Here is a 14730-nt window from a genome sequence, read left to right on the forward strand (position 1 = left end):
TAACAGTAGCAAAGTGCTTGTTAAAAGAAATCATACCAAGGTTTGGAATACCTAAGCAGCTTTCAAGTGACAGAGGATCTCACTTCACTGGAACGATTGTAAAAGAACTATGTAAAGCTTTGCAGATTAACCAGCATTTTCACTGCAGCCATCATCCGGAATCTTCAGTACTGGTAGAAAGATATAACTGAGTACTGAAGAATAAACTTGCTAAACTTAGCAATGAAACCGGACTAAAATGGGTCGAACTATTACCCTTAGCATTGATGATAATGCGAGCAGCAACTAACAGGACAACTGGACTGTCGCCACACGAGATCGTCATGGGGCGACCCCAAAGACTGCCATTCTCAGCACCATTTACGGTTAAACAAATGGACATTCATAAAATGGACGAAAGTGTGCTAAACTATTGCATTGCATTAACTAGATGTATTTCTAGCTTCCACCAACAGGCAAAGGAAGCTCAAACGGAACCAGCAGAAGGAAAGTGCCATAACTTGGAACCAGGAGATAACGTCTATGTAAATGTCTTCAAGAGAAAGAACGGTCTGCAGCCAATCTTTGAAGGACCGTATCAAGTACTCTTAACAACAAATACAGCTGTAAAAGTCAAGGAAAGATCTTCCTGGATTCACGCTTCCCACTGCAAGAAGGCACCGAATAGAGACAATTGAATCTTGAAAGACTTAAACAATGAAGACGTTACTTATATTTTGTATACTAATCGGACTACTGAGTCTAATATGCCAGGGAGATGGGGAAAGATCCCGAAAGAAACGAGAATTACACGTGAATACTTTTTTGTACATGTCTTACGAATATGCTAAAGCTGGTGGCAAATCTAGTTGTTGGGTCTGTGCCCTTGTGCCTATTCACACCATGGGGGGAATTCCCCTAAGATCGATTCCCTTTAATACATCTGAAACAGCAGAATGGGTGATAAGGCGGAACAGTTCAGGGGACCCGACTAAGACCTCAGATGTAGGACAGTGGAAATCGGCGGGGTATAACCTAAATACCTTTCAGGGGTGGTATCAGCCCAACTACTATTTTTCACAGTGATTAAATGCTGTTGCAATAGGCTAGGTGAGGCAGCTATACCAGGAGGAAGTATGATGATGCAGAGGGAAGTAAATGAAGAAGAGGAGAAGAATGGTCCCCTAGGAGAAGAAGTGAGACGATTGAATAGGATAAACATTTAGGGGCTAGATTGGGAACAACAGGCTAGGGAAAAGAAAGAGGACTCCAGGAGCACTTGAGCTCATAAAGACCCCACAGGTCAGGCATAAACTGTGCGGGTCACCACCATATTTTTAGTCCTCCTCTATAAGCTGTTTGTTCCCTATCTCCTTAGAAGGTGTTTAGTCATGCACAACCTGCAGGCTAACATAAGCTGCAAGAAATAAAGGAGAAACCTGCAGGCTAACATAAGCTGCAGAAAATAGAACAAAACCTGCAGTCTAACATAAGCTGCAGGAGTATAAAGCAGACATATGCCCAAAATATATCAATAGACAATAAAGGCCCCGGCAATTGAATAGAGCACAGTGAATAAAGTAAAATCCTTAGGATTGGATTGTCCTAGTAAGGACAAAAGAGGGGAATGAGGAAGTGTACCTTTATATTACAAAATGGCTTCACAAGGTACAGAATAGAAAATACAAAATGGCTTCCATAGATTAGTAATTGCTAGTTCTGCTGAAAAAGCAGAACTCTCCAATTAACAAGATGACCTCAACTGTTAATTAGAACAAAGACCTTCAAAGGTACATACTGTAAGCCTCCCTATCTCTTTCTCATAGCTAGATGAAGAGAGTCCTTGAGTCATATATAAACCAGGATAGGGAGTCAAAGAAGAACAGAACTTATAGATTAGATAACCCTATCTATGGGCATTCCTTTTTGTTCCAGTCCTTTTTATCCTTGATTACAGTTTTACTAACACTATATTTTTCTTGTTACTAATTATGATCTCAGACTTCGATCATGTGATTCTGAAGGCTTGCTTTAACTATAAATATGTTACCTTTTGCCTATGATCTTAGAAGTGGTCAGCGTAGCCATTGTCTACATGTCCGCTTCCCTTGTATACAAGAACTAACAAAGTCTTCCTTTGATGATACTTTGTGTTTAAAGAGTCTTACTTGGAAGTCGAGACTTCGACAGTCTGTAATGTCACTCAAAGGGTTGACGATGGATAGGCAATCGCAAACATTCAAAGATCGCATGGATGAACTACAGAATTTGTTTATCCCAGTTTGGCATAAAAATAAATCAAAAAAGGTGACTCAACCGTGGCTAACAAGGGAAATTAGGGATAACAAGAGAGGAGATATAAATTGGCCAAAAAAAGCAGCAAACTTGAGGATTGGGAGCAGTTTAGGATTCAGCAAAGGAGGACAAAGGGATTAATTAAGAGGGGGGAAATAGATTATGACAGTAAGCTTTCAGGGAACATAAAAACTGACTGTAAAAGCTTTTATAGATATGTGAAGAGAAAAAGATTGGTGAAGTCAAGCGTAGGTCCCTTACAGTCAGAATCAGGGGAATTTATAATGGGGAACAAAGAAATGGCAGATCAATTAAATACATATTTTGGTTCTGTCTTCACAAAGGAGGACACAAATAACCTCCCAGAGATGTCGGGGAACATAGAGACTATTGAGAGGGAGGAAATGAAAGAAAAGATGTTGGGGAAGTTGGCTGGATTCAAGGCCGATAAATCCCTAGGGCAAGATAATCTACATCCTAGGGTACTTAAGGAAGTGGCCCTGGAGATAGTAGATGCATTGCTGGTCATCTTCCAGAACTCGATAGACTCTGGAACAGCACTCATGGATTGGAGGGTAGCTAATGTTACCCCAATTTCAAAAAAGGTGCTGGAGAAAAAGTGGGAAATTATAGATCGGTAAGCCTGACATCGGTAGTGGGGAAAATGCTAGCGTCCATTATAAAAGATGTAATAGCAGAGCACTTGGAAAACAGTGACAGGATCAGACAAAGTCAACGTGGATTTACGAAAGGTAAATCGTGCTTGACTAATTTACTGGAATTTTTTGAGGATGTAACTGGTAAAATAGATAAGGGAGAACCAGTGGATGTGGTGTTTTTGGACTTTCAGAAGGCTTTCGATAAGGTCCCGCATAAGAGATTAGCATGCAAAATTAAGGCACATGGGATTGGGGGTGTAGTGGCGCTCCGTAGTTTTCAATATGCAGCCACTGAGCTTTAGCTTTGAGGCTTTTAGCAACGAGTAGACGCGTGTCGAAATAAAACGTTCCAAAACGTAACTTTGTCTTTTAACTGTTTACTGTAATACATTTCAAACAGGATTTCAAAGTAAAACACGTTTAAACACGGTCAAAAACTGTATTGCTCCACAGCCATCAAAGCTTCTACCTTTCCTAGCCTCCTGGTGCTTGAACTTTAAAAATGGCTGGATATATCATGTGACAAGCTTAAGGGCTATACCATTGGAGCAAGAATAAAGGGGGTCTCTCAGACTATACTATTGGAACAAGAAAAGAGGGGGTTTCTCAATACAATAAGCCAGTCAGGTAAATTATTATACTAGAATATGCATCAATAATAAACAAATGTACATACATACTCTACCATAATATTTAACCAATATTTTAAGGTATTTTCTTTCTTCTTTACACTTTCTTAAACTTTCATGACTTTTTTTTTTGTTCAGGAACCTTTCACGCTGCTTCTTGTAGCAGGCAGAGCTTTGTGATCGGTCTTTCCAGGGTACTGGTCTTGGTTTGCAGACAAACACGACGAATAACGCCTCTGGAGTCTGGCATGGTCTTAATTATTTTTCCCATCAACCAATAATTTCTGGGGGCTGAATCATCCACGATTAAGACAATGTCTCCGACAATGAAGTTCCTCTTTACTTTGGACCATTTTTGACGCTCCTGTAGCAGAGGTAAGTATTCTCTTGTCCATCTGGTCCAGAAAAGGTCTGACATATACTGAACTTGCCTCCACTTCCGACGTGCATACAGATCTTCCTTTTTGAAGACTCCCGGGGGCATGACTGGCTGTGTTTTCAACAACAACAGGTGGTTCAGGGCCAGGGCTTCGAGGTCATTGGGATCATCAGATGTCTTAGTTATCGGTCGGTCATTAATGATGGCTTCAACCTCACACAGAACGGTTTGAAGTCCCTCGTCGTCAAGCATTTGCAGCTTTAGTACAGAACTGAGTAGTTTTCATACGGTGCGTATCTGTCTTTCCCAGACACCTCCGTGGTGGGATGCAGCCAGTGGATTGAAGATCCACTTAATTCCTGTTTGCATCATGGCTTCCTGTATTTTGAGCTGATTCCAACCTTCAATAGCTTCCCATAGTTCTCTCTCTGCTCCGACAAAATTAGTGCCATTATCAGAACGCATAATGGACACCTGTCCTCTTCTACAGACAAAGCGCCGCAAGGCGGTAATACAGGAATCAGTGTCAAGCGTGTGTGCCACCTCAATATGAACTGCTCTGATGGTCAAACAAGTGAAAAGCCATATCTCTTGACAAGGCTCCGTCCTCGCTTTACCTCGAAAGGCCCGAAATAGTCCACCCCTACTTTTGTAAATGGGGGCTTGTCTGGTAACAAACGGTCTTCAGGCAGATCTGCCATTTTCTGCTCCCCAGCTTTAGTGTGTAACCGTCTGCAAACAATGCATTCAGGGAGTATTTTTCTTATTACAGAATTAGCTCCTGGAATCCAGTATCTTTGTCTTAGCTTCGCAAGCACGTGGTTCCTCCCACTGTGTCCAATACTCTGGTGTATATGCTGAAGAATGAGAGTAGCAACCCAGAGGTCCTTAGAAAGGATAGCAGGATGCTTGGCCTCCTCTGGCATAGCAGATTTGTTTAGTCGCCCTCCCACCCTCAGTATTCCATTTTGGAGTGTAGGGTCCAGCTTGTAGATATGACTACCTTTCTTGATTGGAGTATTTTGCTATAAAGCTTCGATTTCTTCTGGATATCTTTGTCTCTGACTGAAGCAAACTATCTCCATCTCAGCCTTGGCCAAATCCTCCACGGTCAGTGAATTCTTACCCAATGTGGTCTTGTGCTGGTGCATATACTGCTGTAGAAGCATTCTCTGCTTATCAGGGTTACTTTCAGACTGACTGATAGTGGCTCGATACCTTTTTCTCTTACCGCTCAGGTGTAGCAGCAACTCTTTCAGCTTTCGAAACCATGCAACTGCTTTCCTCAACTGGTGCCATCCTGAGAAATGGTTAACAAGCTCGTTCACTGTGTCAAAGTTCTCTTTCGTAGTTATGAGATTTGCTGTGACTGATCTCTTGACTTCGACGTCATCTTCAGCAATCTGACTTGGCATATCTGGTCTTTCTGGCCATGATCTCTCTGTTTCCAGCAGATAACTTGGGCCTTGTATCCAAGTTTCGCTCCTCATGAAGTTTTCAGCCTCCAATCCCCGTGAGGCTTGATCTGCTGGGTTTAATGAGATGTTTACATACCTCCACTGAAATGGTTGTGTAGCTTCTCTAATGGATGAGATTCTGTTTGCTACGAAGGTCTTGAAGCGTATCTTCTCATTCTTTATATACTTCAGCACCGTCATGCTATCCGTCCAGAAGACAGATTCTTCTAGTGGGAACTTTAACTCTTTCCGCATCACCTTGTCAACTTTAACTGCAACAACCGCTGCCATCAACTCCAGTCTTGGGATGGTGACGTGCTTCAGCGGAACCACCCTGGATTTCCCCATGAGGAAGGAACAATGTTTCTGGCCCTGTTGATTTGCCAGCAAGAGGTAAGTAGCCGTGCCATAGCCGTCCTCACTGGCGTCCGAGAAATGATGTAGTTGAGCCGTCTTTGTAACTCCAAAACTCACAGGCTTGATGCATCTGCTGACGTTGAAGCTAGAAAGTTGTTGCAAATCTGTCAACCATCTGAGCCATCTCTGAGCTTGACCTTCTGGGATATCTTCATCCCAGCCTCTCTTGTCTCTACACAGCTCTCGTAGGATCAGCTTCATCGGCAGAATGAGTGGTGCCAGGAATCCAAGAGGGACGTAGATGGAACTGACCACGGAGAGAATCCCTCGTCTTGTGGATGGTCTTTCATTCACCATTATTCTGAAGTTGAACGTGTCTGACTCAATGCACCATTGTACACCAAGAGCTCTCTCGTTAGGAAGGACATCGTGGCTCAGGTCCAGATCTTTGACTTCAGTGGCTCTTTCCTTTTCTGGGATAGAAGCTAGAACTGCTCTGCTGTTGTTTATCCACTTAGTCAGATGGAATCCTCCATTCGAACACAGAGTTCTAAGGTCTCTTGACAGTGCAATGGCATCGTCTTCTGTTGACATGGACTTCAGACAGTCATCGACGTAAAAGTCTCTGAAGATTGTCTCCACAGCCTCTGATGGTGCCTTGCCTTTGCCATCTTCTGCAGTCTTTCTGAGAGCATAGCTTGCACAGCTGGGATATGATGTGGCTCCAAACAAGTGTATGGCCATTCTACATTCCACCATAGCTTGACTAACGTCGCCATCTGGCAACCAAAGGAAACACAGAAGATCAGCATCTTCATCAGGGACTCTGACTTGGTAGAACATTGATTCTATATCTGACACCATGGTAACAAGCTCTTGTCTAAACGTCGTCAAGACACCAATGAGGGTATTGGTAAGATCAGGACTTTGAAGCAGCTAGTCATTCAGTGAAGTTCCTCTGAATGAAGCAGTGCAGTCAAACACTACACGGATCTTTTTCTTCTTTGGGTGATACACACCGTGATGAGGAATGTACCAGACCCTTCCATCTTCTCTGTTCAACTGTTCCTCGGGCACTTTTACAGCATAGCCTTTCGCTATGATGTTTCTCATGAAGCCTTTGTAGTCTTCGTGAAAGTCAGGGTTCTTGTTCAGCTTTCTCTTCAGACTGATGGCGCGCTGCTCTGCTATGCAGCGATTGTTCGGCATCTTCGCGGTCTGTCTTCTCAGCGGCAAACCAATGTGATAGTGGCCATCAATGAACTGTGTAGACCTTGTCATCAAATCCATGAACTGATTGTCTTCTTGTGACATCTCTGTCTTTTCCTCACAGCTGCGTTCTGAGAAGTCTACGTTGAACTGCTGTATCAACAGCTCTTCAATGCTTGTGATAGAGATGCAATTAACTGTGACATTTTGTCATTCCTCCTTGTTCGACTTGTTGCCATCATCTCTCCTTACCGGTCCATTGACTACCCATCCAAGGGCTGTCCTGACAGTGTAGGGTCCGTCATCCTTGCTGTTTATCACCTGCCATGGCTCCATAGTTTTGTAAGCATTGGTTCCAATTATTAGGCCAATTTCTGCTTCAATGTATGGGAGACGCACCTTTCCCAGGTAAGGCCATCTCTCCACATCCTTCTGCAGGGCTAAGTTCCCTATTTTAACAGGAATCTCCCTCTGTGTGAAAACATTAGGCAGGTCTATGAAGTCCTTCTCTTCAAGTCCACACACTTCTAAGTCTGACAGGATGTAACTTTGCACTGACTTCCCATGACCAATGGTGCATAATAGGATTTCTGTTCTTCTGCCTCTAACGTTCAGCTGTCGCATAAGTGTTTCTGTGCAGAACGTTGCTGAACTACCTGGATCCATGAAGGCGTAAGTCTCCACAAACTTCTCACTCCTCTTAGACTTGATCTTTACAGGTACGATGGCAAGAATACAATCACTGTCACCAGCCCCAGTGAATCCACAAGTCTCTTGTTCTAATGACACCAGAGCACTTGAAACAACCTTCTCATCTTTGTTGTTTTCTTCACTCTTCTTAGAGACTTGTTCTTCTTTATGGATATGCAGCAGACTGGGATATTTCCGAGTGCACTCTCTGCATGTTGTTCTTTGCTTACAGTTTCTAGTCAGGTGCCCCTGAGAAAGACATCCAAAACATAGGCCATTGTACTTCAGAAATTCAATTCTGTCTTTATGTGGCTGTGCTTTGATGTCACTGCAGAAATCCAATGTGTGATTCTTCTGGCAGAATAAACATGGCTTCTGAAAGGTATTAGCAGGCGTCACTGTGCTGCTCTTTATGGGAGATGAGTTCTGAGACTTTTCTTCTCCAGCTTGAGTGACGATAGTTGCAAAGCTGCTTCCCTTGGAACCACCTTTCCTGAGAGTCTTTGATTCAGCAGGCTTGGCTTTCACTCTTCCATCAGTAGTTGGGCTGGCATTCTGGATGTTTCCAAACAATGGGTCCATAGCAACTTTAGCCTGTTTGTCTATGAAATTCACTAAGTCTGCAAACTTGGCTCCACCTTTCCGTCTCTCCATTATCTTAAAGGCTGTTCCTCTCCATTGTTCTCTCATCCTGTAAGGAAGCTTAGAGATGATGATTCTCATAATCGTAGGATTGTCCATCTCTTCCATGAATTCAACATCCTCCATGGTGTTGCGGCATCCTATGAGAAAAAGAACATATGTGTTCAATGCCTCCCCATCCTCCGATCTGATCTGTGGCCAATTAATAGCCTTTTCAATATATGCAGTGGCTATCTTCAGCTCGTTACCATAGTGCACCTGAAGCAACTTCCTGGCTTCTATGTATCCCCTGTCCGGTCTCATGTGTTCACAGCTTCTGACCAGGTCTTGTGGTTTACCACTGGTGTACTGTTCCAGGTAGTACAACTTATCACTGCTGCTCTCTGTTTTGGAGACAATGGCTTGTTCAAAGGATCTGATGAAGGGCTTATACTTGAGTGGGTCGCCTTGGAACACTGGTATGTCTCTTTGAGGGAGTCGAAACAGATTCTGTTGTTTTACAAGCATCTCTGTAATTTCGTTCTGACGCTACATCACTCGGTATAGGCTTCTCCCTGTGTCTTCAGGCCTCTGGTGGTCATCAGCAGGGTCTAGTCTAGACCGTCTGATGTCTGGGGCAGCAGCACGTGCTCCTCTAAGTGGAGAGGCCTCTCTTCCACGCTGTAATGCCAGGAGATGGTCTTCAGACTCTCTTTTAACTCTTGAAGGTGCCCTGGATCCAACTCTGTGTGACACCATTGATTGGCAGTAGTCGTTCATGCCATCCTGTGAGCCTTCATAATCTTCAAACACTCTCAACTTGGCATTTGAGACCGCAATAGCTGTTTTTTGCTCCAGCTGTTCTTTCTTAGCCTTCAGTTGGGCCTGCAGTTGGGCCTGCAGTTGGGCCTGTTGGGCCTGCAGTTTGGCCTCTTCCCGTTCAAGAGCTTGCTTCTCCACTAAAGATGCTGCACGTGCCATCAACACTGCCCGTTCAACCTCTTCTCTCGTGCACTGCGACGAGCATGTGGTAGAAGCGACTGACCTGTGTCCAGTAACAGGGCTACCTTCTTTTCGATTTTTGCTCAGTCTGGCTGAAATCTCTGAAATGCTGTCATCTGGTCCGACTTCATCGTCATCTTTCTCTTTCTCTGCTGTATCAGCACCTTGACGAATCTTCAACATCCACTGTTCTGTGGCCTTGACATAGTCCTTAATGTTAGATGATTTAAGATCAAACCAGTTGTGCTGATCAGCGTTTCCCTCATCTTCAGACAAAAGTGCTCATACATCTTCACTGAGTACAGTAAATTCTTCATACAACTTGATGAAATCATAATGCATTATGTCTTCAACTTTCTCAATATTAGCATTATCTTCCATGAGACAATCAATTACCTTCATTTTTCCAGTTATCTGAGCTAATTTAGCTCTCCTTGCACCTATGCTTCTATGTAACTTCTCTTCCATTGCCTTTGGGGTGAGCTTTACTTCCCTCTTTTGGTCAACAATCCTTTGTACAGCCGGGGGAAGCCCCTCACGGCTCCATGAGGCAGCGGCCATTTTACCCGCAGCTCTTATCTAGCTTCTGAATAGAATGAACAAGGCAAGTAACAGTCACTGTACCTTCGCTTTCTTATATTGCCGTCTGGCTCTGTGACCATTCCTGTATATACATTCGCTGACAATTCCATCCTTTCCTTCATAGGGAGCTAGTTTTTGACTAATGTAGTGGCACTCCGTAGTTTTCAATATGCAGCCACTGAGCTTTAGCTTTGAGTCTTTTAGCAACGAGTAGACGCGTGTCGAAATAAAACGTTCCAAAACGTATCTTTGTCTTTTAACTGTTTACTGTAATACATTTCAAACAGGATTTCAAAGTAAAACACATTTAAACACGGTCAAAAACTGTATTGCTCCACAGCCATCAAAGCTTCTACCTTTCCTAGCCTCCTGGTGCTTGAACTGTAAAAATGGCTGGATACATCATGTGACAAGCTTAAGGACTATACCATTGGAGCAAGAATAAAGGGGGTCTCTCAGACTATACTATTGGAACAAGAAAAGAGGGGGTTTCTCAATACAATAAGTCAGTCAGGTAAATTAACTATATTACATTAGAATATGCATCAATAATAAACAAATGTACATACATACTGTACCATAATATTTAACCAATATTTTAAGGTATTTTCTTTCTTCTTTACACTTTCTTAAACTTTCATGACTCTTAAAGAGGGCATGGTATTGACTTGGATAGAGAACTGGTTGGCAGATAGAAAGCAAAAAGTTGGAATAAACGGGCCGTTTTCTGAGTGGCAGGCAGTGACTAGTGGGGGACCACAAGGATCGGTCCTAGAACCCCAGCTTTTCACAATATATATTACTGATCTGGACGAGGGAATTGGATGTAATATCTCCAAATTTGCAGATGACACAAAGCTGGGTTGGAGGGTATGCTGTGAGGAGGATGTCGTGAAACTCCAGTACGATTTGGACAGGTTGGGTGATTGGGCAGAAACATGGCAAATGCACTATAATGTGGATAAATGTGAGGTTATCCACTTTGGTGGCAAAAACAGGAAGGCAGATTATTATTTGAATGGCAATAGATTGGGAGAAGGGGAAGTGCAAAGAGACCTCGGTTTTCTTGTGCACCAGTCGCTGAAGGTAAGCATGCAGGTGCAGCAGGCAGTTCAGAAGGCAAATGGTATGTTGGCCTTCGTAACAAGAGGGTTCGAGTACAGGAACAAGGATGTCTTGCTGCAGTTGTACAGGGCCTTGATGAGTCCGCACCTTGAGTATTGTGTGCAGTTTTGGTCGCCTTATCTGAGGAAGGACGCTCTTGCCATGGAAGGAGTGCAGCGAAGATTCACCAGGCTGATACCTGGGAAGGCACGAATGATGTATGAGGAGAGATTGTGTCGATTGGGCTTATACTCACTGGAGTTTAGAAGATTGAGAGGGGATCTCATCAAAACCTATAAGATTCTGTCAGGCCTGGACAGGATAGATGCAGGAAGGATGTTCCCAATGGCCGGGGAGTCCAGAACCATGGTTCATAGTCTAAGAAAATGGGGTAAGCCATTTAGGACTGAGATGAGGAGGAATTTCTTCACCCAGAGAGTGGTGAACCTGTGGAATTCTCTGCCACAGAGGGCGTTGGAGGCCAGTTCATTAAATATATTCAAGAAGGAGTTGGATATATTTCTTAAGGCTAAAGGGATCAAGGGATATGGGGAGAAGGCAGGGACAGGGTACTGAATTTGGATGATCAGCCATGATCTCATTGAATGGTGGAGCAGGCTCGTGGGGCCGAATGGCCTACTCCTGCTCCTATCCTCTATTTTTCTATGATATCAACATCTGATTCTGTCTGAATATATCCTGCTCACTGATTGGATCCTGCTCACTGACTGGCTCACTGAGTGGATCCTGCTCACTGAGTGGTTCAATGAGTGGATCCTGCTCACTGAGTGGCTCAATGAGTGGATCCTGCTCAGTGAATCGATCCTGCTCACTGAGTCTATCACTGAGTGGATCCTGCTCGCTGAATGGATCCTGCTTGCTGAGTGGATCCTACTCGCTGAGTGGATCCTGCTCGCTGTGTGGCTCGCTGAATGGATCCTGCTCGCTGAGTGAATCCTGCTCAATGAGAGGCTCGCTGAGTGGATCCTGCTCACTGAATGGATCCTGCTCACTGAGTGGCTCACTGAATGGATGCTGCTCACTGAGTGGCTTGCTGAGTGGATCCTGCTAACTGACTGGATCCTGCTCACTGAGTGGCTCACTGAATGGATCATAATCACTCAATAGATGCTGCTTGCTGAATGGATCCTTCTCACTGAGTGGATCCTGCTCACTGGATCGCTGAATGTTTGCTGCCCGCTGAATGGATGCTGCTCGCTGAGTGGAACCTGCTCGCTGGGTGGATCCTGCTCACTGAGTGGCTCCTGCTCACTGAGTGGATCCTGCTCACTGAATTGATCCTGCTCACTGAGTGGATCCTGCTCACTGAGTGGATCGTGCTCAATGAGTAGATCCAGCTCACTGAATGCAAATTGCTCACTGAGTGGATCCTGTTCACTGTGTGGATCCTGCTCACTGAGTGGATCCTGCTCACTTAGTGGATCCTGCTGAATGAGTGGATCCAACTCACTGAATGCAACTTGCTCAATGAGTGGATCCTGCTCACTGAGTGGATCCTGCTCCCCGAGTGGCTCGCTGAATGGCTGCTGCACACTGGCTCATTGAAAGGAATCTGCTCACTGAGTGCATCGTTAAATTGTTGCTGCTCACTGAATTGATTATGCTCACTGAGTGGATCCTGCTCACTGGATCCTTCTCACTGAATGGATCCTGTTTGCTGAGTGGCTCACTGAATGGATCCTGCTCACTGAGTGGATCGCTGAATGTTTGCTGCTTGCTGAGTGGATCCTGCTTGCTGAGTGGATCCTGCTTGCTGAGTGGATCCTGCTTGCTGGCTTGCTGAGTGGATCCTGCTTACTGAGTAAAGCCTGCTCACTGAATGGATCATTCTCACTGAGTGACTCACTGAATCGATTCTGCTCACTGAGTGAATCGCTGAGTGGATCCTGCTCACTGAGTGGCTTGCTGAGTGGATTCTGCCCCACTGAATGGAGCATGCTCAATGAATGGATCCTGGTCATTGAATGGATCCTGCTCACTGGGTGGATCCTGCTCGATGAATAGATCCTGCCCCGTTGAGTGGATCCTGCCCTCTGAGTGGATCCTGCCCACTGAGTGGATCCTGCTCACTGAATGGATCCTGCTGACTGCGTAGATCCTACTCACTGAGTGGCAAACTGAATTGATCCTGCTCACTGAGTGGATCCTGCTCATTTGGCCCATCGAGTCTGCACCGGCTCTTTTGACGAGCAATCCAGTTAGTCCCACATATCTGTTCATTCCCTGTATCCCTGCAATATTTTCTCCAAGTATTTATCCAATTCCTTTTGAAGGCTACTATTGACTCTGTAACCACTACCCTATCAGGCAGTGCATTCCAAATCCGAACCACTCGCTGCATAAAAAAGTTTTTCCTCATGTCGACCTTTGGTTCTTCTGCCAATCACCTTCAATTTGTGCCCTCTGGTTCGTGACCCTTCTGCCAATGGGAACAGCTTCTCTCTATCTACTCTGTCTAGACCCCTCATGATTTTGAACACCTTTATCAAATCTCCTCACAATCTTCTCTGCTCTAAGGAGAACCACTCAGCTTCTCTAGTCTATTCACGTAATTGTAATCCCTCATCTCTGGAACCCCTGGAAAATCTCCAAAGCCTCCACATCCTTCCTAAAGTGTGGTGCCCAGAATTGAGGACAATACTCCAGCTTGGGTCAAACTAGCATATTCAATATATTTAGCATAACCTCCTGGCTTTTGTACTCTATGGCTCTATTTTTAAAGCCCAGGATCCCATATGCTTTATTAACTGCTTTGTTAACCTGTCCTGCCACCTTCAAAGATTTGTGAACAAGCACCACAGGTCTTTGTTCTTGCACCCCCTTTAAAATTGTGCCATTTAGTTTGCATGGTCTCTCCTCATTCTTCCTACCACTTCACACTTTTCTGCTTTGAATTTCATCTGCCATGTTTCTGCCCATTCCACTAGCGTGTCTATGTCCTTTTGAAGTCTATTCCTATCTTTCTCACTGTTTACTACACTTCCAAAGTTTGTGTCATCTGCAAATTTAGAAATTGTGCCCTGTATCCCCAAGTCCAAGTCATTAAGTTGTATCAAAAACAGCAGTGGCCCGAGTACTGAATGTTGGAGAACACCACAGTATACCTCCCTCCAGTGCAACAAACAGCCACTCAGCATAACTCTCTGTTTTCTAGCCCTCAGCCAATTTTGTATCTATGCTGCTGCTGTCCCTTTTCTCCCATGGGCTTCAATTTTGCTAACAAGCCTAATTTATGGTACTTTATCAAATGCCTTTTGAAAGTTCATATACGCAACATCAACTACATTGCCCTCATCCACCTTCTCTGAGGTACATCAATAAACTGAACCAAGTTACTCAAACATGATTTGGCCTGAACAATTCCATGCTGGCTTTTCTTTATTAGTCCATGCTTCTCCGCGTGGTTGTTAATATTCTCCCGGATTATTGTTTCTAAAAGTTTCCCCACCACCAATGTTAAACTGACTGGTCTGTAATTCCCAGGTTTATCCTGCTCCCATTTTCTGAACAGGGGTGTAACATTTGCAATCCTCCAGTCCTTTGGCACCACTCCTGTATCTAAGCAGGATTGTAAGATTGTGGCCAACAATCCACAATTTCTACCCTTGCTTCCCTCAGTAACCTAGGATGCATCCCATTCGGACAGGTGGCTTATCCACTTTAATTACTGATGGCCTGTCTAGTACCTCCTTTTAATCTATTTTTATCTCATCCAGTATCCTGGCAGCCATGTTGCTTACCGTAGC

At 44.2% G+C, this 14730-nt stretch overlaps 1 pseudogene; it reads right to left on the reverse strand.

Moving 5' to 3' along the window:
* Positions 1–14730, reverse strand: part of LOC147124922 (sodium- and chloride-dependent neutral and basic amino acid transporter B(0+)-like) — a 643543-nt pseudogene that overhangs the window by 104284 nt on the left and 524529 nt on the right.

The sequence above is a fragment of the Somniosus microcephalus genome, chromosome 1 (genome assembly GCF_052327205.1).
Source record: "Somniosus microcephalus isolate GS21.2 chromosome 1, FLI_Smic_1.0, whole genome shotgun sequence".
Taxonomy (NCBI): Eukaryota; Metazoa; Chordata; class Chondrichthyes; order Squaliformes; family Somniosidae; genus Somniosus; species Somniosus microcephalus.